This window comes from Lolium perenne, chromosome 5 (assembly GCF_019359855.2).
Source record: "Lolium perenne isolate Kyuss_39 chromosome 5, Kyuss_2.0, whole genome shotgun sequence".
Lineage (NCBI taxonomy): Eukaryota > Viridiplantae > Streptophyta > Magnoliopsida > Poales > Poaceae > Lolium > Lolium perenne.
The window spans coordinates 39,934,258-39,959,831 of record NC_067248.2 but is presented as its reverse complement, the minus strand read 5'-3'; positions in this window follow the sequence as shown (position 1 = coordinate 39,959,831).

The window sequence follows — 25,574 nt, the reverse complement described above, 5'->3', positions numbered from 1 at the left end:
TGGAACTTAATTATTTATTGAATTCAATTTGCATTTTAAATAAATGAAATGGCATATTTAATAAGGTTAAAAATAAGTGAATTTTTATTTTGACACACATTTTTGTTTTATATTTTATTTGAATAGAGTTTATTTTTGTGAACATTTTGATATATTATTTATATTTTTCTGAATTGAAATGAATTTTATAGAATTTTGCAAAGTTTCAGTATTTTCCTGGAATTTGAAATAAAGTGAAAATGCTAAAGATACCGATTTAACCCTACCCCCACTCACTGACTCGTGGGGTCGATGACTGGGTCCATTGCCACGCGGGCAACGACCAAGTCAAAATGACCCTGGGTCCCCACGGCCACGTCACCCTACCGGCGGCTTAACGCCGGCGAGGCAGGGCACGACGGAGACGCCGTTTTAAGGCCTCCCAGGACAGGCTACTGGCGGCATTCGATTCACCGCAACATCCTGAGCAAGATAGTGGTGATGGTTTTCACGGGGAGTCACCGGAGCGTCGACGGCGAGAGGAACTGCGGCGGTGAACTCCGGCCAATATGCGAAAATAAGCTACAGACGGCGAGAAGAGGCCAATTAGGGGTCTATGGATGCGCAATCTTACGCTGAAGCTTCAGGCGTGGTCGACTCCGGCGATTGTCGATGGAGATGATGGCGATTGACGAACTCCCGGCGAACCCGACGGAAAGGGAACGCCGAAATTCTTCCTCGACTTGGCTTCCCCCGATGCTCTACTCCTCCAGACGACTCTACTCTATCAGGCGCGTCGATTGAGCTACTGCACGGACCCTGGGGTGCCCTCCATCGACGGCGCCATGGAGGTCGCCGGCGACAGAGTCTTGTAGAAAGAGGAAGAACTAGGAAACGAGAGAGGATAAGGATGGGAGTCTAGGGTTTCTCGAGCCGTGGCGATCTCTCCGACCCTCTTATAGCTCCACACACGGTCTCGTTCGACGGCGAGGCTTGGCGGTGAGCGTCCAGGATGCGGCGATGTTCTAGGTTAGGGTTTCCGAGCGGGAATCGTGATGCGCCGACTGGCAGTGGATGCAGATGGAATTCCCCTCGACTCTGGGTGAGTTTTGGCGTCCGGCGGTGTCCTTATCCACAGCGAGGACGTGGCGGAGCTTCGTCGGCTCGCTGTCGAGCGTGGAGAAGAGAAGGAAGACGACGGTCTCCTTTTTGTTTGACGCCAGCGACGAAACGGTAAGTGGTGGGTTGGGTTGGTTTCGTTCGTGGGCTGGTTACTGGTGGGCTTGGTGTGGAGATGGTTGCTGGGCTGCGGTGGTCTGGTTGGCCCAACAGGTAAGCCAGGTGAGCCTTTCTCCTTTACTATTTTCCTTTTTCATTTTCTGTTTTCATTTTCTGTTTTGAATTTGTTATTTGAATTCAAATTTGAATTCAGTTGTTTTTTGCAGGCTCTAAATTATTTGAGTATCAAAATAACTTAATACTATTATTTACTGCCTAGTGTTACCTTTTAAATACATATTCATTTTATTATTAGGTTGATATTGTGTGAGGTTTTAATTGAAATAGAAATGGATTTTGATATCCATCTCAATTCCTTTTTAATTTATGAACCAGATTTATTTCAATGGTTTGAAATTTAGAACATGTGAATGGTGAAAACATTATTAGGTCTAACTAGTGTACTTAACAATATGGATTGTTCTCATATAATTCTTATTATGGCTAGAGTTTAAAGTAGATGGTGAAATTGAGGATGGAAATGTGATCATGATTTTATGTGGAGAATTGCTTCTAAGGGTTTAACAAAATGGTTGGATCAACTCTATATTCATTACTCTTGCTCAGCACTTCTATCTTGGATGTGTACTTGTGATCTATGATACACAAGTTAGGGAACAATATTTTAGGTGGATTGGATCCTATGTGAAGAGGTTTAGGGTTTTGATAATGCTTCACTAATTGAAGTATAAATAGGCATGAGGTATGGCAGGGTTCTAATTATAATCCAAGTTAATCCATGGGTTGGAATTCAAATGTAGTTTAGGGTTTAAGTAGTGATCACCAATGTGATACACAACTAGGATTAGAATATGAGCATAATGTCTCACTAATGGAACATGGATCTCATCTACAAGATTAAAGGTTGGTTTAAACAAGTAAGATGTAATACTACTTTAAAATTCTCTAGGATAGACATGGCTATGGTTAGCATCTATAATCTCTCTCACTTCTAAATGTCTTGTAATAGCCTAAGGTCCTACTCAAGATATGATGATATGATCCTCTAATTATATAGTTTTCCTAGGGATTCTACCTTGGTATATTACGTAGCTTGTTCTTCAGAAATCGATAAACCCGCATCTTGTGGTATGCCTCCACCTCCTAGCTTCTTCATCTTGATCCTAGCTAATATATGGAGTGGCTCTATGTGTGTGTTTCCTTGTATCATGCTACAAGATGACTAAAGGGATGGAGGGTGTGGCTCTATTTATAGGCTTGGGCAAGCTCTAGTATGATGACACATAGGTGGTGACTCTTGTGTTGGTTAGATGAGTAAGGTGCTTGGTTGTCATGCCCTCATCCATAGCAATCCTTTGAGCATGAGGTGGCAAGACTTGGAAAGCAAGTCATGTAGATATTTTCATCCCATGTGGCATAGAGATTATCCTCTCATATGATTTATTTTTAGATAGCCAAGTGGCATTTGTTACTAAATATCTTGTGGATGGTTTTATTATTGTTGATGGGTCACTATATCATATTTGATTGGATTATATTATAATATTGGTCAAAAGATCAAGGTTGAAGGTTATTCCTCAAATTTGGATAGTTGGTTTTGATTTCACCAAGGCATGATCATATGAGTTTCAAAATACTCATAGTTAGTTTTATTCAAATAGTGTGGGCTATAATTTGTAATGTAAATGGATTTAGTTTTATGATATTCCATGTATTTAATAAGTTATGATTTAAATAAGAATGTGTGGCTTTTATGCACTTTAGACCCTGTGGTTTACCTTATTTGGTAATAAGTTTAGAAGTGAATTAATTTACACACAAAGGTAGTTGCTAACTTTTAAGTGTTTAATAAGTTAGGGTTTGATTCTTAAAGAATGTGTTGTTGTAAATATAATTCCATTTGGTCTAATCCATAGATCAAATCATCTCTACCCAAAATAAGGTTTTAGCAAAGATCACAGTGAAGTTTATAGCGCTTGACTTGATGATCTACTTCAATTCCAGCAAGTCAAGTGAAACTTCAGTTACTGTGGTAAGTTTTATTTGAAAGCGCGAAAATTCCCCGGATTTTCTATGCATGAATGCAATGCACACTTTGGTGTTCTCTCATTTTGTTGCCTCTAAACCTGGGATATTACAGCCTCTCCCCCTTAAACTGAACTTCGTCCCGAAGTTCGAACGCTCTCATGTTTCGGAATGTTGAAATGTCTTGAACAGATCACCATCCTTCAACTCCATGGTGATCATATTAGATATGATTGATTATATCTCTTGTCCAGATCCTTCCGGAGGTCTTCTGATATCTGGCACTGATACTTTCTTCTATTCTATAATTTCTTCCAACACTCTAAGCTTATAGGCTTACTATCCAAAGATTCTTGGATTAAGACATCTTATTGTGTTAATGGACTTTACTAATGGCTGTGGTGACATCTTCTATTTGGGTACTTAAAACTTGGTTCTACCAGCTGCGGTAATCCAGCTGCGATGTAATATGGCACTATGGTGTACCAGCTGCGATGTCCAAACCTTAAATCTAAAAGATTTGTTTAAAGTAAGGTATTGTTGTCTCTTACAACCATAACGAAAGTAATGGTACTTCGTAAGGTATTTACGATAGGCATGGTTCTGGTGGTTTAGTCCTACGAATGGATTAGACTCACTTAGTCCATCCAATCATGGCTTCTAGTTTATACTAGTTATCTTCCTTTTGGTTTCTTTAGGTTCCATGAAAGGAATCTTTCTAATAATCATTAGTTTTGGTCTGGTCAAACTCCTTCGTATAGTATCTTCTTAGGCTTTGATTGTTCTCCGATATCTTCTTCATCCAACTTCATTATCTTAGACTTACTTGAGTTCTCTTGGTTTCGAGTAATTACAATTACCCACTCAAGTTAAGGTCTAACCCTTACTTCCTCGAGATATGAACTTTGGCTTCTGGTCTGACAACCTCCTGAGAGTACTTTTATATGGATACTTCCCAATAACCTTATAAAAATAAGATCGGACTTCCTCTCAGTTCAGACCTTTTTCTCCATCTATCATACTACCAATAATATCTTAATACTTCTCCTTCAGCCTTCCTCTCCCCCTTGGAGTTTACTCACGATCTTTCAACTTCCTTTCTTCTAATCATTAAACTCCAAGGTTAGGTAGTTGGTCTAAGTCTGGTTTATAGTTTGTACCTTTCTAAAGTCTCACGAAGAATTATTTCTGGTATATCCACACAATTGTGGGTATCCATTATGAATCCTCCGACTAAATATTTACCTACCACGAGATACCAGCGGTGAAATACTAGCTGCGGAATCCCCCTTTCTTTTAGGGTATAGAAATGTTCAGTGGGCTATCAGTACCAATTGCAGACTATCTAGTACCAGATGTGGCTTATTGGATAGCAGCTGTGGTTATTTTATGGTTCTGGTCAATATCTACTTACCAGCTGTGGCTACTTACATAGTTTTAGTTAAGACATACCTCACTTCACATACTTTCTCTTCATGATTATCCTATATCAGCTGCGGTCTTATTATACCAGCTATGACTTCATTTGTCTATTTTTCCTTCTTCTAGGGTTTGTTTTGCAAGAAAACCACTTGTTGACACTATGAAAATAGTATTGTAAGTGACTTCACTTGCATTCCCTTCTTCCATAATGAATACAGCTCTACTTCTACTGCTCCATATTCTCTATTTTTCTCACTTCCGTGATACTTCCATGTTGAAATACTCCTTGATTAAGGATAGAAGTGAGTTTTATTGGTCCTTCCTGTAGAGTATTGTGGTTGCTTCCCACAATTTTTACTTCCTTTTTTCTAGTGAACCTTCATCTTGTCTTCAAATCTTCATAATTCGTCACTTCCTCACACGAATACCTTTACCCTCTAGACCTATAACATCAAGTAAGAGCTTGATATTGCAACATGCATTTGCATATCAAAGTCAAACTTCATGTATGGATCTAGTCAATCAATGAAGATTCAAGAAAATCCAAGAAGATTCAGCTTTGTGTTCATAATACACATCCTTATATGCCTGAATATAATAATTGGGTAAGACATCCCTAAACATCAGGATCAGATGTGTAGTATAAAACACCACATAAGATAGGTTTAGGTTGTGATACTTAGCACAATACGTGAATTTCTACTATTTGTCTCAACATTTATCTTAATTGCACATTTGCAATGAGACAAACTTGAAACAAAATGGCTTGGGATAGTTGAAGTTAACCTAGTTTTCTTTGGAAGTACTAACAAAATAGAATACTATATATGTGTGCTATTGAAGACTACTTCCTATAATACAATTAGTTCTAACATGTCTACTCTAAACACATGATTGTTTAGAATATACCACCTATAACTCTAGGATTTCTCTATGTGATATGCTCTAAATAAGCCTTCTTTGAATTAAGGACTATGGTTCTAACATACTTGGTACAGTTATTAGGATTTTAAGGCCTAAGCTTTCGAACTATTCCTTAAATCCTTACTCCTTATCATTCTTTTGTTATCGTACTTATGATGTTCTACTCCATCATACCGTGATTCTCAAGTGCATCATATATGAGTACCTAGTTTATTGTTGAAAGTAGACTCATGTAACTCCTATCACTCTTCCTTACCTCCTATGATTGACTCATCATAGACATATACTACTTTATATAACTTATCTCCCTTACTTAACATCAGCCATTTGACATTTTTAATGACTCTTACTTAATCATACTTTTATTGGTATACTTCTTCCAATAGGATATCTTCCTTGTGGTTGTATCCTCTCTTTGGACTACCATGTGTTGTATACCAACTGTGGTCTACTACCACCCATTATCTTAAGCTTCAATGGTGTTCTAATTAGTTGGAATGAAGCAATATAACTAACTAACTTCACTTAAGAAAATAGATAAGAAATATTGACTCAAGTGTGTCAGGATTATTCTCAAGTGAATACCCATCTCAAGTCAAAAGAATAGTTGGTTTGGCTAAGACAACTTCCTATAGACACTACCAAACCTATAGGTCTCCTTTAAAGGGTTTTAATCCTAGGGTCAAAGCATTTGCTCTGATACCATTGTGATGACCAGTACCACTGCATGGTGTAGTACACAAGTCGTTGACATAACACAAGTGAAACACCGTTCCACCCATATTACATCTCTCAGAGTGGTACAACAGAAACATATGCGAGTCCAAGGTATGTCTATAGAAGTACACACGAACTGTTTACATAAGATCAACACAACCTCCTACTTTACAGTGAGGTAAAACTTCAAATGAAGCTCCAGAAGAACGACTCATAGTATATCTTATTTCTAACTCAAGTTCAAGAGCTACTTGGCTTGCTATAGAAATCTAGCTACTTAGGTGCTAGGATTGGGGAAAGATTCCCTTCTATTACTAGTCTAGGTTTCCATTATAACTGATGCAGAAGTTGACTCCATTGACTTCTTTGATTGGATTCTTCATCTTGTTGCAGTTGACTCCTTTGTCTTCGAGTTCCACGGTAGTTTCTCCTTCGGTGCATTGCTCTAAGAAGGGGGTTCAAACGAGATAGAATGAGTACGAGCGTACTCAGCAAGTTCATATTAGGAAATATGTGTATCATGCACTAGCTACAGCCATAGATCAGAAAGTCATAGGCCAATGCAAGTTTTCATAAACATTTCTTCACAAGGTTTATTTTATTAAAAACTATGCCCGTCGGTCTTCACAGGTTGACCAGAACTTCGTGGAGTTCCTTTCCTGCTCGTTCAAGTCATAGTTCCTTCCCGAACAGGGAGTGACAGTCACAATTCAGTATCCTCTGCAGAGGTGCGTTACTTTTCCCATAAGAGAACTTATCCTTGATACCAACCGGGTGATCGTTCCCGTCCACACTTCCTTGGTGTGGGGCCAGGTGTAAGGTCCAAGCCAATCACTGCCTTCTCCGCGACTGCAAACCCACCCTTTTGTCCACCCGTACACCTCCAGAGACTTTCCCAGATAATACGGCTTTACTCATGATGTACTTTGGACAATCCTTCATAGATCGTAGAGCCATCATCACTAATGGATGGGGATTTAAAAGGCCATCCCAACCTACGGCAGTGCCTCCAACACCCCGCCGGCTCTACCAATCCGTTGGCGTGCAGAAGGGAAAAGATACAGCTGACTTCCCCAGAGCCATTATAGATCTTATGGTCAACGCGATATGTACGGCGCTAGAATCACTGGACGGCATTGGTAATTAATCCTAGGTGATATAACCCATTGCAATGGAACCTCCACCATATCAACACATACCATGGTTCCATTGCCCACCACATAGTCATATTCATAATTGTAAAATAATACTTTGCTTTTCAATGCATGAGTGATAAGTATAGTACTTTGCATATAGTTTGATAAAAATAATCAAATGACATGAGCAAGCGATGAACTTGCCTTTCTTGACTGCAAGATTATGCAGGCAAAAGCTTCGATATGTGATAAGTCCAAATGCTGAAATACCATCATCGTCCGGTAAGGACAATGTTTAAAGAACTGGCAAAGATGTTATAATGCATAGTATGAGATGCAATCGTCCTGAGCGTAACCTAACCTCGATGATTTAGGTTTGATAAGTTGTAAATATTTCTTTAGGGTTGGTTGCACTTTTTAGAATGGTTCTCAAACAAGGTTCTTATTAAGATTGGTTATATTAACATCATAATCAAGTGATATAAGACATCATAACAATCATACACATAAAGAATAGTGATGGAATAATATGTAAAGAACAATTGTCAATTTTAAGTTCTATAGAACATGGTTGATGATTATCTATATTATACTTCAAAAGAATAACTTTTGAAGAACATGTTGTTTAAGAAATAATGAGTATTTCAAAGAAGGATTAGGGTTTCTAAGGTTTGATTGACATTTGTACTTCAAAAGAATAACTTTTGAAGAACAGGTTAAATAAGAATATGAACTACTATACATAGGAGCTATGGCTTTCTAGGGTTTACTATTGGATGCATTTAGTTCACTAATAGGAACTAGTTGGGTTCTTAAATAGAATTGGTTCTATATACAACAAGTATGGGCAGGTTTATTACTCTGGTTGATTATGATATCATATCAAAGGATGGTTATCCAGATGGTTCTATAAATTAGCTACTAGGTTTACTATGGTTTCTTATTTGCTTCACTAAATAATCACTAATAGTTTCTAAGCTAAGTGACTTATCATTTCCTAAGTAGGGTTTAGTTGATTAGGAGCATGTAATGTGAATTATTACACAAGGTTGATACTAGGGTTTATCATCATGGTTTAACTAGGGTTTGATGGTTGAGGTTAATCCTAATGGTGTGGTATATAGGATTGGTGATCAATGGTGCTAATATGTGGTAGCAATCTAGGGTTTATACCTAGGTGATACTAGTGAATCATATAGGTTTTAATTAAGAATAGGAACATGAAATGATAATCTCATGTAAATTGGTTCTAGGTTGGTCGATCATGATTTGTATTTGTTGGTCATATAATAAGGCTCTCTAGGTAAGGTGATATTCACATGATCACATGTGATAAGCACTAGGGTTTTAGAGTTACTACTAAAGTGTAATGATCACATGGATTAAATCCCTAGGGTTTTAGGTTTGCAACTATTATGGATGAACACATAAAATAATGAGATCAATGTCTTACTTAAATTAAAACTAGGGTTTCTAAATTATGGTACAACTCCTAGAATGCTGATTAATAATAATAGAGTTGTGGTTACTAATTACTTGAATTAAAAATTAGTAATGGTTTAACATTTTATTAATTTTTACAAGATTTAATAATTAGGGTAACTCCTATTTTGGTTTAATTAAGAATCAGGGTTTAATAATTGTTATTAGGGTTTAAAATAATGAACTTGTTAACTAAAGATGTTTAAGTAAATAAGTTTTGGATTTACCAAATAATATTGGCTTATAATATTTTCTTGAGTTATTACTTATTTAAAGAAAAGAGAAAATAGTAATTTGCAATTAGGGTTTATGAATTACCACTAATAATTAAGTTAATGCAAATATGGTAAATAAAATTAATCTTAACATTTTACTTAGTTACTGGATAGTTAAAATTTAATTTTGGAACTTAATTATTTATTGAATTCAATTTGCATTTTAAATAAATGAAATGGCATATTTAATAAGGTTAAAAATAAGTGAATTTTTATTTTGACACACATTTTTGTTTTATATTTTATTTGAATAGAGTTTATTTTTGTGAACATTTTGATATATTATTTATATTTTTCTGAATTGAAATGAATTTTATAGAATTTTGCAAAGTTTCAGTATTTTCCTGGAATTTGAAATAAAGTGAAAATGCTAAAGATACCGATTTAACCCTACCCCCACTCACTGACTCGTGGGGTCGATGACTGGGTCCATTGCCACGCGGGCAACGACCAAGTCAAAATGACCCTGGGTCCCCACGGCCACGTCACCCTACCGGCGGCTTAACGCCGGCGAGGCGAGCACGACGAGACGCCGTTTTAAGGCCTCCCGGGACAAAGCTACTGGCGGCATTCGATTCACCGCAACATCCGAGCAAGATAGTGGTGATGGTTTTCACGGGGAGTCACCGGAGCGTCGACGGCGAGAGGAACTGCGGCGGTGAACTCCGGCCAATATGCGAAAATAAGCTACAGACGGCGAGAAGAGGCCAATTAGGGGTCTATGGATGCGCAATCTTACGCTGAAGCTTCAGGCGTGGTCGACTCCGGCGATTGTCGACGGAGATGATGGCGATTGACGAACTCCCGGCGAACCCGACGGAAAGGGAACGCCGAAATTCTTCCTCGACTTGGCTTCCCCCGATGCTCTACTCCTCCAGACGACTCTACTCTATCAGGCGCGTCGATTGAGCTCTTGCACGGACACGGGTGCCCTCCATCGACGGCGCCATGGAGGTCGCCGCGACGTAGTCTTGTAGAAAGAGGAAGAACTAGGAAACGAGAGAGGATAAGGATGGGAGTCTAGGGTTTCTCGAGCCGTGGCGATCTCTCCGACCCTCTTATAGCTCCACACACGGTCTCGTTCGACGGCGAGGCTTGGCGGTGAGCGTCCAGGATGCGGCGATGTTCTAGGTTAGGGTTTCCGAGCGGGAATCGTGATGCTCCGACTGGCAGTGGATGCAGATGGAATTCCCCTCGACTCTGGGTGAGTTTTGGCGTCCGGCGGTGTCCTTATCCACAGCGAGGACGTGGCGGAGCTTCGTCGGCTCGCTGTCGAGCGTGGAGAAGAGAAGGAAGACGACGGTCTCCTTTTTGTTTGACGCCAGCGACGAAACGGTAAGTGGTGGGTTGGGTTGGTTTCGTTCGTGGGCTGGTTACTGGTGGGCTTGGTGTGGAGATGGTTCTTTGGGTCATGTGGTCTGGTTGGCCCAACAGGTAAGCCAGGTGAGCCTTTCTCCTTTACTATTTTCCTTTTTCATTTTCTGTTTTCATTTTCTGTTTTGAATTTGTTATTTGAATTCAAATTTGAATTCAGTTGTTTTTTGCAGGCTCTAAATTATTTGAGTATCAAAATAACTTAATACTATTATTTACTGCCTAGTGTTACCTTTTAAATACATATTCATTTTATTATTAGGTTGATATTGTGTGAGGTTTTAATTGAAATAGAAATGGATTTTGATATCCATCTCAATTCCTTTTTAATTTATGAACCAGATTTATTTCAATGGTTTGAAATTTAGAACATGTGAATGGTGAAAACATTATTAGGTCTAACTAGTGTACTTAACAATATGGATTGTTCTCATATAATTCTTATTATGGCTAGAGTTTAAAGTAGATGGTGAAATTGAGGATGGAAATGTGATCATGATTTTATGTGGAGAATTGCTTCTAAGGGTTTAACAAAATGGTTGGATCAACTCTATATTCATTACTCTTGCTCAGCACTTCTATCTTGGATGTGTACTTGTGATCTATGATACACAAGTTAGGGAACAATATTTTAGGTGGATTGGATCCTATGTGAAGAGGTTTAGGGTTTTGATAATGCTTCACTAATTGAAGTATAAATAGGCATGAGGTATGGCAGGGTTCTAATTATAATCCAAGTTAATCCATGGGTTGGAATTCAAATGTAGTTTAGGGTTTAAGTAGTGATCACCAATGTGATACACAACTAGGATTAGAATATGAGCATAATGTCTCACTAATGGAACATGGATCTCATCTACAAGATTAAAGGTTGGTTTAAACAAGTAAGATGTAATACTACTTTAAAATTCTCTAGGATAGACATGGCTATGGTTAGCATCTATAATCTCTCTCATTTCTAAATGTCTTGTAATAGCCTAAGGTCCTACTCAAGATATGATGATATGATCCTCTAATTATATAGTTTTCCTAGGGATTCTACCTTGGTATATTCTGTAGCTTGTTCTTCAGGAAATCTGATAAACATGCATCTTGTGGTATGCCTCCACCTCCTAGCTTCTTCATCTTGATCCTAGCTAATATATGGAGTGGCTCTATGTGTGTGTTTCCTTGTATCATGCTACAAGATGACTAAAGGGATGGAGGGTGTGGCTCTATTTATAGGCTTGGGCAAGCTCTAGTATGATGACACATAGGTGGTGACTCTTGTGTTGGTTAGATGAGTAAGGTGCTTGGTTGTCATGCCCTCATCCATAGCAATCCTTTGAGCATGAGGTGGCAAGACTTGGAAAGCAAGTCATGTAGATATTTTCATCCCATGTGGCATAGAGATTATCCTCTCATATGATTTATTTTTAGATAGCCAAGTGGCATTTGTTACTAAATATCTTGTGGATGGTTTTATTATTGTTGATGGGTCACTATATCATATTTGATTGGATTATATTATAATATTGGTCAAAAGATCAAGGTTGAAGGTTATTCCTCAAATTTGGATAGTTGGTTTTGATTTCACCAAGGCATGATCATATGAGTTTCAAAATACTCATAGTTAGTTTTATTCAAATAGTGTGGGCTATAATTTGTAATGTAAATGGATTTAGTTTTATGATATTCCATGTATTTAATAAGTTATGATTTAAATAAGAATGTGTGGCTTTTATGCACTTTAGACCCTGTGGTTTACCTTATTTGGTAATAAGTTTAGAAGTGAATTAATTTACACACAAAGGTAGTTGCTAACTTTTAAGTGTTTAATAAGTTAGGGTTTGATTCTTAAAGAATGTGTTGTTGTAAATATAATTCCATTTGGTCTAATCCATAGATCAAATCATCTCTACCCAAAATAAGGTTTTAGCAAAGATCACAGTGAAGTTTATAGCGCTTGACTTGATGATCTACTTCAATTCCAGCAAGTCAAGTGAAACTTCAGTTACTGTGGTAAGTTTTATTTGAAAGCGCGAAAATTCCCCAGATTTTCTATGCATGAATGCAATGCACACTTTGGTGTTCTCTCATTTTGTTGCCTCTAAACCTGGGATATTACAGGGTACTTGTAAAATTGGAATGGTATCGCATCCGAACCCAACCATCAGTTTTGGTAAAATTCACCAAGTCATTCACCAGTCATATTCACCTTCAAAATATTTTAATAGATTGACTCATCATTCCAAGGTTTTCAAAGTCATTTCATTTCACAAGTTCCCAACTAGAGTAGTCATCTTTAATTTAGCACTAGCATCTAAGTATGAGGGGTGCTAAGTAATTTGTTTGCTTCTAGGCTAACATTGATACTCTTGTACTAATCCAAGACTAATTAAGTGAATCATAAATCAAAAAGTACTTTGATAAAACAAAAGTAATTAAAGCTTGTAAAGTAAAACTGGGAAATAGGATCATGAACATAAAGTAAATGGGGGATGCCTTGCTCATGGTGAGCTTTGCACTTTGCAAGAGTATTATCTTGCCTTGGTTGGGGAATTGGTCAACGTGGTCTTCTTCTCCTTGGAAGTAGACTTCCTCCTCCTCTGGATACTCCTTGGTACTAGCGTCTAAAATACGAATACGGGGTATTCTATCATCATACCACACTTAAGTACTAGACTAAGCACACACATGAATCACACAACTTAAGCTAGCATCACACACTACTTATTAAGTTGGTGGATGTGTTTTTCTTATTTAAAAAAATAATTTCCTCTCATACTAACTTAGGTGTTACTTTTAAGTACTTAGAGAAATAATTTCCTCTCATTATCTTATTAAGATTTAATCTCTCTCATGAATAATATATGACCTAGGTTGACCAAAGTCAACCTCTTCATACTCATCATTTAAGAGAATGATTTGAATGAGGTGGGCACCTCATACCTTTTAATCCTAACATTGTATAGATTTAATATCATCAACAATTCATATGAGACCCATATGACCAGAGTCTCTACCTCATTTTGAATTGTTCATGACAAGATTTAAATGAGAGAAACATTCCCATGTGATTTATTTTATAGTTTTGGACAATATCTTTGACTAGAAATAGCCATATAGTCCTTTAATTAAACTAGGCCATGATCATTCAAAGTAAGCATGGCATATTTTTGCAGAAACAATTAGTACAAGTGAAATGTGATTTATAGGAGTTGGAATTAACTTAAAAGAATTTGTGGTTGATTTTTAATAATTATTCTAAGGCAGAAAAGTCTCTGTTTTGTTTATTTTTCTACTTTAATTCTACAACAGATATGGGTTTGAATCCAGTGGCATTGGATAGAGCTTTTGATAAGCTTTCCAAATATATAAAATTTGTAAGATTTGGCCAGGTAGATTTGTCCCTATTTATTTTTGAAGTTGACACCAGTTTGTAATTTGAATTAAAACCTAAACTGAAATTTTGAATTCAAACTTCGTGGGCTTGGCGGGAAACTACCCGGGCTGCGCAGTGAGAGCGAGGCTTGGGCCGGCCCATCACCGCAACAGGCCAGCTGACAGTGGGAGCCACCCGTCAGTGGCCTTAACACGCCCCGAAACGGTACGCAACTGGCGCCATCGGATTAAAAGACAATCGGACGGTTCTGGGTCGTCCCCGTCCTCGACGAAGAGGTCCGGCGAACTAACCCTACCAGCGGCAAGGTGGGTCGCGATAGGAGGCTTACCGGCGCCTAGGGAGTCCAGCGAGGCGGGCAAACGAACTGGTAGACGACGGCGAGGCCGATGATGGTCGGGAGAGGTGCTGAGGGGGTCGGAGTTGTCGCCTTCGTCTGGCTGCTGTAGCGGCGGACTCCGGTGAAATTCCGGTGGCCTCGGGCTTAATTGGAGAGGGGAAGGAGTCAGGGAGGTTCAGGGATGAGAGGAGAAGCAGGTGGAGTGAAGAAATCGTCCGGGGGGTGCCTTCTTTTATAGCGGGCGAGGGAGGGCAGCGCGGCATGGGTTGGCCGATCATGGCGATGACGGCGTAGTGGCGGAGAGGAGTGGGCGGTGATGCTGCTCTCTTCCCTACGTCACGGGGATCACGACACGCTTGAAGGCACTGAAAACGGTGGTCTGTAGCGAGCAGGAGCGTGACGCGCGCGTGCTGTACCGTGGTGGACAGTCGTCGAAGTTGACGACGGCGACAGTGCTCGAGCTGGGAGATGGGGTTGTCTGGGAGCTTACTGGTACCGTGGCGAGGCTCCATGCAGAAGCTGAGGTCAGGGGAAGGTTGGAGGCGACGAGGCGACGACGCGCTCTGGCGTGCTCCGCATCATGCCTGTGCATGCTCTGGCATGTCCGGGCTGGCATGGGCACGTCCCTTGCTGAGCGTTGCACGGGTCTACTCGGTCGAGGGCTGGGTCCATCGTGTGCAGGGAAGTGAGAGGGAGACGGCTGACATGGTGAGGTGAGTTGGATGTGAGAGGAGAGTGGAAGGGCATGGTGAGTGACATAGAGCTCAGCATGGTTGTGTTCTTGTCAAGGTGGTCCAAGGCAAGGCTGGCAAGTGGCTTGGATGGATGCTGAGGGGTGAGAGGAGGCTTCAGGTCAGCAGAGAGGGGCCAGGGTTGGACTTGGTCCAACCAAAAGTCCAGCATGGGCACCATGTTGGTTGCTGCCCACAAGGTGTATGTAGAAATGGCCGAAAGAAAAAATTTGTCAAATTTTGGAAATTCCTTTGGTGGATCTCATTCATATAATCAGAGAGGTAGAATGGTGGTGGTGGTGGTCAATTTGGTGAAAGTTTGCAAAGTTTCAAAAAGGGGGCGAATCTTCTCTTTAGTTCAAAGTCTCCTCTTGTCTCTTCTATTCTGGTCAACCTAGGCAGAGTCAAACCTGATGGTCAACATCAAACTTGTTCATCTTGATGAGGTCTTGGATGACATGGCAAGAGTTGGTCAAGGTTTGTTTAGGAAAAGTCAAAACCAGGGGTGCAAAGTGGGTAAGATTTTATAATGTGGCCAAATGACCATTATCACATGTATGTTGAGTTTGATTTTTTCCTTTGATTTGAATTGGGTTTCTTTGGTGCATTTGTGTTTGTTATTCATATATAAGTGTTTTACAAACAATGGCACAAGCCAAAGTGGCCTTGGGTGAAGATTTGCAAAAATGGCTAAATGTGTATGTGAGTGAAAATGGGATTTTCTCCCTATTTGATTTCTCTCTTTTTGATTTGATTTTTCTTGACTCTAAAGTGATTCTTATTAGTTTAGGAACATTTCCAAACCATTGAAACCATTCCAAAAGGTCTAGCTCAAAGATTTGCAAAATTGGCCATAACACATAAGAGGTGGCATGTCAAATTTTCTTATTCTTGTAATTTGCTCCCCTTGCTTTACTTGGGCAAGGTTGAGGTTCAATTTAGTATTAGATTAGGTTTAGATATGGTTTCACACCATTTGGTCAAGGTAGAAGTGCATAGGACAAGAATTGGGTATTATGGCTATGTGTCACGTATGCCTCTATGCATATGTTGCATTTGATTTTTAATTTGACTTGGCTTGACCCAATTGATGTTGTTGAGTGTTGAAATGGTATATAGGAGTGATCCAACCATTCACCACAATTCTTAGGGTCAAGATCCTCAATTTCACAATTTTGCTATTTGCTCTCATATGCCTTTATGGCATTTTTAGTTTCTTTTTATTTTCTTTTGTTTCAACTTGGATTGGGTTTGAGAAGTACTAGATAAGGTTTATGAAGGTTTTCCAATCCTCTAAATAAAGTGGAAAGGCCTATGGTAAAGTTTTATAAAAATAGTCATAGGCACATATGCCTTTTTCTTATTTAAATTCTTGTTATTTTAATTTTAACTTGGAGGGTAAAAAGGGGTGTGAGGTTTTAGGGTTTAAGATTATTTCAATACTAATTAAACAAGCAATCATGGCAATAGCACAAGAATTAAACAAGATCTCTAAGTATCAACTTAATTTAATAAAAGTTTTTGTTGGTTCCAAAATTTGGAACTAGGGAAATTCATTTTGTTTGTTTTGAAATTTTTGGGATGTTACAAACCCTTCCCCCTTAAACAAATCTCATCCCGAGATTTTAAGAAAAGTTAGGTTCCTAAGAAAGATTGAGTAGTGAGATTAACTGGGGAACATACTTGGCATGGCCTGAGGGGCTTCCTGGGCTTCATTGGTGGCCATGTGGTAGAAACGGCCGTTGTTGTTGTTCTGGTTCCTTTTTCCGGCAAAGCGGCTGTTCTTGAGCAGTCTTTGCGGTATTGGCGGCATTCTTGGCAAGCTTCTTGGGGCACTCATTGGAGTAGTGACCCACGACTCCACATTCATAGCAGTTGACGGTAGACTTGTCTTTGGGGTTGACGGGAACATCGTTACTCCCAGTCACGGGGGCAGTATTGGGGTGGTTGTTGTTGCCATTGGGGTGGTTGTTATTGTTGTTGGTGTTGCGGTTGTTGTTGTTGTTGTTGCTTGGGCGGAAATTCGAAATTTGGGGGCTTGTTGTATTTTGAGGCAAATCCTCCGATTGAGTTGTTGCGGTACTTACGGCGTTGTTGGGTCCATTCTGGTTCATCATTCTTCTCTTGCGATTCTCGTTGGCTTGGTGCGACTTTCCTTCCATCCTGGATGGCTGAGTCCACCAGGGCTTCGAGGTCAGCGAACGGAATGTTCACTAACACAGTTTGCATCTCGTCGTGCAGTCCGTTCAGAAATCTCTCCTTCCTTTTCTCGTTGGTGTCGGTCTCATCCGGGGCATACCTTGACAGAGTAAGAAACCTGTCGCGGTATTCCACCACGGACATTCTTCCTTGTTTGAGTTCGCGGAACTCGTCTCTCATCTTCTTGATCAGTCCTTGGGGCACATGGTACTTGTTAAACTTCAGCTTGAAGTCTTCCTAGGTCATCATCATCTGCATTCATGGCACGGTGTCTTTGGTCCACCAAGCTCTTGGCCGGTCTGCTAAGTAATGCGTAGCAAACAAAGACTTTCTCTGCGGCTTCAACTCCCGCAACTTCGAGGTTGTTCTCCATTGTCCGGAGCCGATCCATCGACATCTAGGGGTTCTTGATCTTGTTAAAAACTGGAGGGTTAGTGTTCGGAAGTTCTTGAGCTTCGATCCCGGGTGATCATGATGGCCACGATTGTTGTTGGCAAGCTGTTGAAGTCTTGCAAGGTTGGCTTGGCGTTCAGCTCGTTCAGCTTCCCTGTCTTCCAGCATGGTTTGCATCATCTACATCATGGCCTCTTGACTTGCGCTACGAGTGGGAGGGGCCATCTGAACAGTGAGGTAGATGATAAGATAAGAGGGAAATTTCTAGGGTTTGTTTTGTTAAAGTTTTAAAAAGTTCATAACTTGAAAATTTTGAGTAGTGTTGCGGGGGTAAAAACCAACAACACTTTTTCATTCATACCAAGCATCACACATTACAAATCTAACACATCGTTGGTTTGAAGAACCATTCATTCGCTCTACGATACAAGGAGAAATCCTGATACAACTCACACCTACGAAAGTGCTTAAATGATACTACTCTTCAGGGGGGGGGGGGATTCTTCATCTTCACGGGTAATGTGCTTGGCGAAAGGCGAGGGCGTTGTCCAACTCCTTGCGGGTCTTGTACAACATGTAGTCCAGGTGTGCTACATAATGGTTCATCTCCGGGTGCGGGGGCATAGTTATTGGTCTTCCCATGGGATCATGTCTTGGGTAGTAAGTGAAGCGGGTATTCCTGAGCTTGTTCATATTCTTTCCACACGACGGGCAATTCCTTCTTGAATGGCTCGACTAGTCCTTCTTTCCAGGTGTTTCCCGTTCTGAAAACCATATGGTTTCCCATATTGGGGCTCCACGATTTCTTCGTAGATCTGCCGAAACTTCCCACCGAGGTGGTCCTCCCAGCTGAATTTTGAGGGGTGTTCCGAAGAACTCGGGATACGGACGTCCTAGATACTCCACTAGTTGCTTCAAATCCCTTTCGAACATCAGTTCTCCTCCGTGACCAATCTGATAGCACTCCCATTTGTATTCCATCTATGAACAAAGAGGAGGAGTAAATTAGAGAAGTATTCCAGTGTGCAAAATTTTATGTAGGAATGGCAAGGAAAAGTAGGGCATTAATTTCTCATTTTGAAAAAGATCTCAAGGATAGGAGTGAGAATAAGTTTTTTCGCAAATATTCACTTCTTTGGTTTTGAAACTAAGTTTTGCAGACGTCCATTCTAACTAGGGTCTCCTAAGGTCAAACAATGGCTCTGATACCAACTTGTCAACACCCGGATTTTTAAGTCCAGATGCCTATTATGCCATACATCGCAATCCCAGGAATATTGTTGTTGCGAGACATAATAGTTGAATATCATAAGTCATCATTCATTACATACCATAGTCGTCTTACAGATCGAGATCACATGATCCAATATTACACAAATAGTTGATCTATTGATCAACGGACACAAAGTTCATAGTTTCATAGCGGAAGCGTAAATAGAAGGGACTCTCTAGTCCACAGGCCAACGTCTGATGTCAGAAGATTCCCTAGTTGTCGTAGGCGTCCTGCTGGTCGTCCTCTTCATCTTCTTTGTTACTGCTTCATAGTCTGGCCATTTGAATAGCCAGGGACACAGCCGTGAGTACTTTAAAGTACTCGCAAACTAATACTAATGTAAGTGCTAACAATTCTAGTAAGGGGTGCTAAGCTCTAGTTTATTTTGCATAATGCCAATTTTAGTTCATAAACATTTTTGTAAACAACTCCTCATGTACTAACTAACTTAAGTGGGAACATTAGTGTCATTCCCACAACTCAGTTGTGATTCAAAGTCAAAGTCACCTTTCAATTCAAATCACAAGTCACCATTCATATTTTTAGAAAAGTTCCGATGACGGAACAGTATGGCCTTTCCAACTGTCCATGACCGCGGATGCAGCTATTCGAATAGGTTAAACTCTGCAGAGGTTGTACACTTGTGCCACAACAATTGCAATAGCTCGTCAGGGGTAACTGGCCCTGATTTATCGTACGTAGTACGCGAACTACCAATCATAACCTTTCATTTACATACTCTAGTATAGGCACCTCTCCCCATGAGCTTGGCCTCCCGGTGAAAACAAACCGTCAACCCGGGAACTGCACAGGGCTTGGGTAGGACATTCACCTCATTTCACGTCAATTCACTTTCGATGGAGGCAGCCTCGGCATAACCCCGATGACGCTTGTTCAGAGGGAACCCATACTAAAATACATAACTTTCCAGCTAAATCTTACCCAAATTCAGGTATTGTGGGGGTACTTGTAAAATTGGAATGGTATCGCATCCGAACCCAACCATCAGTTTTGGTAAAATTCACCAAGTCATTCACCAGTCATATTCACCTTCAAAATATTTTAATAGATTGACTCATCATTCCAAGGTTTGCAAAGTCATTTCATTTCACAAGTTCCCAACTAGAGTAGTCATCTTTAATTTAGCACTAGCATCTAAGTATGAGGGGTGCTAAGTAATTTGTTTGCTTCTAGGCTAACATTGATACTCTTGTACTAATCCAAGACTAATTAAGTGAATCATAAATCAAAAAGTACTTTGATAAAACAAAAGTAATTAAAGCTTGTAAAGTAAAACTGGGAAATAGGATCATGAACATAAAGTAAATGGGGGATGCCTTGCTCATGGTGAGCTTTGCACTTTGCAAGAGTATTATCTTGCCTTGGTTGGGGAATTGGTCAACGTGGTCTTCTTCTCCTTGGAAGTAGACTTCCTCCTCCTCTGGATACTCCTTGGTACTAGCGTCTAAAATACGAATACGGGGTATTCTATCATCATACCACACTTAAGTACTAGACTAAGCACACACATGAATCACACAACTTAAGCTAGCATCACACACTACTTATTAAGTTGGTGGATGTGTTTTTCTTATTTAAAAAAATAATTTCCTCTCATACTAACTTAGGTGTTACTTTTAAGTACTTAGAGAAATAATTTCCTCTCATTATCTTATTAAGATTTAATCTCTCTCATGAATAATATATGACCTAGGTTGACCAAAGTCAACCTCTTCATACTCATCATTTAAGAGAATGATTTGAATGAGGTGGGCACCTCATACCTTTTAATCCTAACATTGTATAGATTTAATATCATCAACAATTCATATGAGACCCATATGACCAGAGTCTCTACCTCATTTTGAATTGTTCATGACAAGATTTAAATGAGAGAAACATTCCCATGTGATTTATTTTATAGTTTTGGACAATATCTTTGACTAGAAATAGCCATATAGTCCTTTAATTAAACTAGGCCATGATCATTCAAAGTAAGCATGGCATATTTTTGCAGAAACAATTAGTACAAGTGAAATGTGATTTATAGGAGTTGGAATTAACTTAAAAGAATTTGTGGTTGATTTTTAATAATTATTCTAAGGCAGAAAAGTCTCTGTTTTGTTTATTTTTCTACTTTAATTCTACAACAGATATGGGTTTGAATCCAGTGGCATTGGATAGAGCTTTTGATAAGCTTTCCAAATATATAAAATTTGTAAGATTTGGCCAGGTAGATTTGTCCCTATTTATTTTTGAAGTTGACACCAGTTTGTAATTTGAATTAAAACCTAAACTAAAATTTTGAATTCAAACTTCGTGGGCTTGGCGGGAAACTACCCGGGCGCAGGTGAGAGCGAGGCTTGGGCGGCCCATCACCGCAACGAGCCGGTGACAGTGGGAGCCACCCGTCAGTGGCCTTAACACGCCCCGAAACGGTACGCAACTGGCGCCGTCGGATTAAAAGACAATCGGACGGTTCTGGGTCGTCCCCGTCCTCGACGAAGAGGTCCGGCGAACTAACCCTACCAGCGGCAAGGTGGGTCGCGATAGGAGGCTTACCGGCGCCTAGGGAGTCCAGCGAGGCGGGCAAACGAACTGGTAGACGACGGCGAGGCCGATGATGGTCGGGAGAGGTGCTGAGGGGGTCGGAGTTGTCGCCTTCGTGCCCTGGCCGTAGCGGCGGACTCGGTGAAATTCGGTGGCCTCGGGCTTAATTGGAGAGGGGAAGGAGTCGGGGAGGTTCGGGGATGAGAGGAGAAGCGGTGGAGTGAAGAAATCGTCCGGGGGTGCCTTCTTTTATAGCGGGCGAGGAGGGCGGCGCGGCATGGGTTGGCCGATCATGGCGATGACGGCGCGATGGCGGAGAGGAGTGGGCGGTGATCTTTGCTCTCTTCCCTACGTCACGGGGATCACGACACGCTTGAAGGCACCGAAACGGTGGTCTGTAGCGAGCAGGAGCGTGACGCGCGCGTGCTGTACCGTGGCGGACAGTCGTCGAAGTTGACGACGGCGACAGTGCTCGAGCTGGGAGATGGGGTTGTCTGGGAGCTTACTGGTACCGTGGCGAGGCTCCGTGCAGAAGCTGAGGTCAGGGGATGGTTGGAGGCGACGAGGCGACGACGCGCTCTGGCGTGCTCCGCGTCATGCATGTGCATGCTCTGGCATGTCCGGGCAGGCATGGGCACGTCCCTTGCTGAGCGTTGCACGGGTCTACTCGGTCGAGGGCTGGGTCCATCGTGTGCAGGGAAGTGAGAGGGAGACGGCTGACATGGTGAGGTGAGTTGGATGTGAGAGGAGAGTGGAAGGGCATGGTGAGTGACATAGAGCTCAGCATGGTTGTGTTCTTGTCAAGGTGGTCCAAGGCAAGGCTGGCAAGTGGCTTGGATGGATGCTGAGGGGTGAGAGGAGGCTTGGTCAGTGAGAGAGGGCAGGGGTTGGACTTGGTCCAACCAAAAGTCCAGCATGGGCACCATGTTGGTTGCTGCCCACAAGGTGTATGTAGAAATGGCCGAAAGAAAAAATTTGTCAAATTTTGGAAATTCCTTTGGTGGATCTCATTCATATAATCAGAGAGGTAGAATGGTGGTGGTGGTGGTCAATTTGGTGAAAGTTTGCAAAGTTTCAAAAAGGGGGCGAATCTTCTCTTTAGTTCAAAGTCTCCTCTTGTCTCTTCTATTCTGGTCAACCTAGGCAGAGTCAAACCTGATGGTCAACATCAAACTTGTTCATCTTGATGAGGTCTTGGATGACATGGCAAGAGTTGGTCAAGGTTTGTTTAGGAAAAGTCAAAACCAGGGGTGCAAAGTGGGTAAGATTTTATAATGTGGCCAAATGACCATTATCACATGTATGTTGAGTTTGATTTTTTCCTTTGATTTGAATTGGGTTTCTTTGGTGCATTTGTGTTTGTTATTCATATATAAGTGTTTTACAAACAATGGCACAAGCCAAAGTGGCCTTGGGTGAAGATTTGCAAAAATGGCTAAATGTGTATGTGAGTGAAAATGGGATTTTCTCCCTATTTTATTTCTCTCTTTTTGATTTGATTTTTCTTGACTCTAAAGTGATTCTTATTAGTTTAGGAACATTTCCAAACCATTGAAACCATTCCAAAAGGTCTAGCTCAAAGATTTGCAAAATTGGCCATAACACATAAGAGGTGGCATGTCAAATTTTCTTATTCTTGTAATTTGCTCCCCTTGCTTTACTTGGGCAAGGTTGAGGTTCAATTTAGTATTAGATTAGGTTTAGATATGGTTTCACACCATTTGGTCAAGGTAGAAGTGCATAGGACAAGAATTGGGTATTATGGCTATGTGTCACGTATGCCTCTATGCATATGTTGCATTTGATTTTTAATTTGACTTGGCTTGACCCAATTGATGTTGTTGAGTGTTGAAATGGTATATAGGAGTGATCCAACCATTCACCACAATTCTTAGGGTCAAGATCCTCAATTTCACAATTTTGCTATTTGCTCTCATATGCCTTTATGGCATTTTTAGTTTCTTTTTATTTTCTTTTGTTTCAACTTGGATTGGGTTTGAGAAGTACTAGATAAGGTTTATGAAGGTTTTCCAATCCTCTAAATAAAGTGGAAAGGCCTATGGTAAAGTTTTATAAAAATAGTCATAGGCACATATGCCTTTTTCTTATTTAAATTCTTGTTATTTTAATTTTAACTTGGAGGGTAAAAAGGGGTGTGAGGTTTTAGGGTTTAAGATTATTTCAATACTAATTAAACAAGCAATCATGGCAATAGCACAAGAATTAAACAAAATCTCTAAGTATCAACTTAATTTAATAAAAGTTTTTGTTGGTTCCAAAATTTGGAACTAGGGAAATTCATTTTGTTTGTTTTCAAATTTTTGGGATGTTACATGGGTGTCCCGTATTTGTCGGTGTCGGCCGGGGCGACGAGCAGCGACTTCGCCGGAGCTGCATCCGTCTCGTCCAGGAGGCTGACGAGTTGGACGCCTCTAATGGCCGGCAGGACCATGTCAAAATGTGACGATCCACTCGGATACCTGAGCAGTCCAGATTCGTTCTATTTATATACGCACGTTGCGGTGCCAGCTCATACAAGGAGATAGATACAAATACAGATATAGGAGACAAGACTGCATACTATTTCTAACAAAACTGAGCCTTATAGTTTCGACCCGTAACAACCTGAACTAGTCGAGCCCATGATAAGAAACTGAACTGTTTAACCCGTAGGCGTTCGTGTGCATGCTCTCTCTCTGCTGAACAACACAACTACCAGCCATTCATAGACCTTAATTCTTCCCTGCTATTTTATTTCGCTCTCTTATAGAATTCTAATGTTCCGATCGCCCCTTTTTCCTAGACTCCCGTACCGGTTCTTTGACGTATTTTTTTCTAAAATAAACAAACTTACATAGTGAAATGTGTCTTAGACATATGCGTTACTGTATATCTAAACTAAACCTAACCAAAGTAGCGTCAACTAATTTAATACGGAAGGAATATTATAGTAACTTCTTCCACTATATACCAAACACGCATACACCACATGATACATGTTTATCCATTATTTTTGTAAAATAGCAATGAACTTGCTTGTATTAGTCTTTTCTGTTTCAGAAACATAAAACATAATTAACTATACATTCCACTGACCAAAAGGTGTATCATAAACAACATTACCAACCTTTATTTGTGAGATTATTACATGATTGACATTGGCGCAATTTATATTGGTGAAGTTCCCTCACAAAAATAACCATTGTAACAAAAAATCAGTGCCTTTCGCACAAACCTACAGCATAGAAATAAGACTGATCCAGAGTAGTTGCAACCCCTACATTCACTATATCTCGGTAGCTTCATGACAATTATTGAATGAACTCTCTTATTACCATGTGCCTATTGGACCCTCGATGGCAAAACCTTGTATGCTGCCCTCCAAACCCCCCCCGAGCACACCCAGACCTAGCTCTTTTGACTACTTTTTGTACAGGTGGTCGCCTAGTAAGTCCGCGTTACGGCATGAAGGCTTCATGCAGGGATTTTGTTTCCCTGACTCTATTGGATGGCTCCGGACGATGATACAACGACCGCATGTGGAGATGCCGACCCTGACACTAAGGTTTATTGGAGTGGCATGGGAGTTTTATCGTCATTGCCATTGTCTTGTCGCCCTCGAGCCTAGGCGAGAAGGGATATGGTTCCCCTTTATGGTTGCAACAACACATCAGGTTTGGCACAATCCTGGAGCTTTGTTCAGCCTAGTTAGCCGTGGTAGTCCTATTTTTCGCAGCATCTTGGTTGGGTTGCGAATTTATTATGTAGGTTCTATCATTTGTGAGGTTTGCATCGTGTGTGAAAATGGTGCTCGTTAGGAGGAAATCTCGGGTAATGGGCACTCCTGTGCGCTCCCTTTTTGAAATAGGAGAGGCACACAGGTGCACAACTTCAAATTAATAAAGCCCTTTACAACCAGTACATAGGTGTTGAAGAACAACAATGGTAGTTTGGCCCACATACAATGGTAGTTTGTCCACTCCCTTGGCTGCATAGTTACCATTTCTTTGGTTCTAGGTGAATTTCTTTATGTGCCAATGGTGCGGCGTCCTTTGATGCAGGGTAGGATGGCGGGGTCCTCCTCGGCTATGGAAACAAATGGTGGTGTCCCCACATTTGGCCCACCTATAATG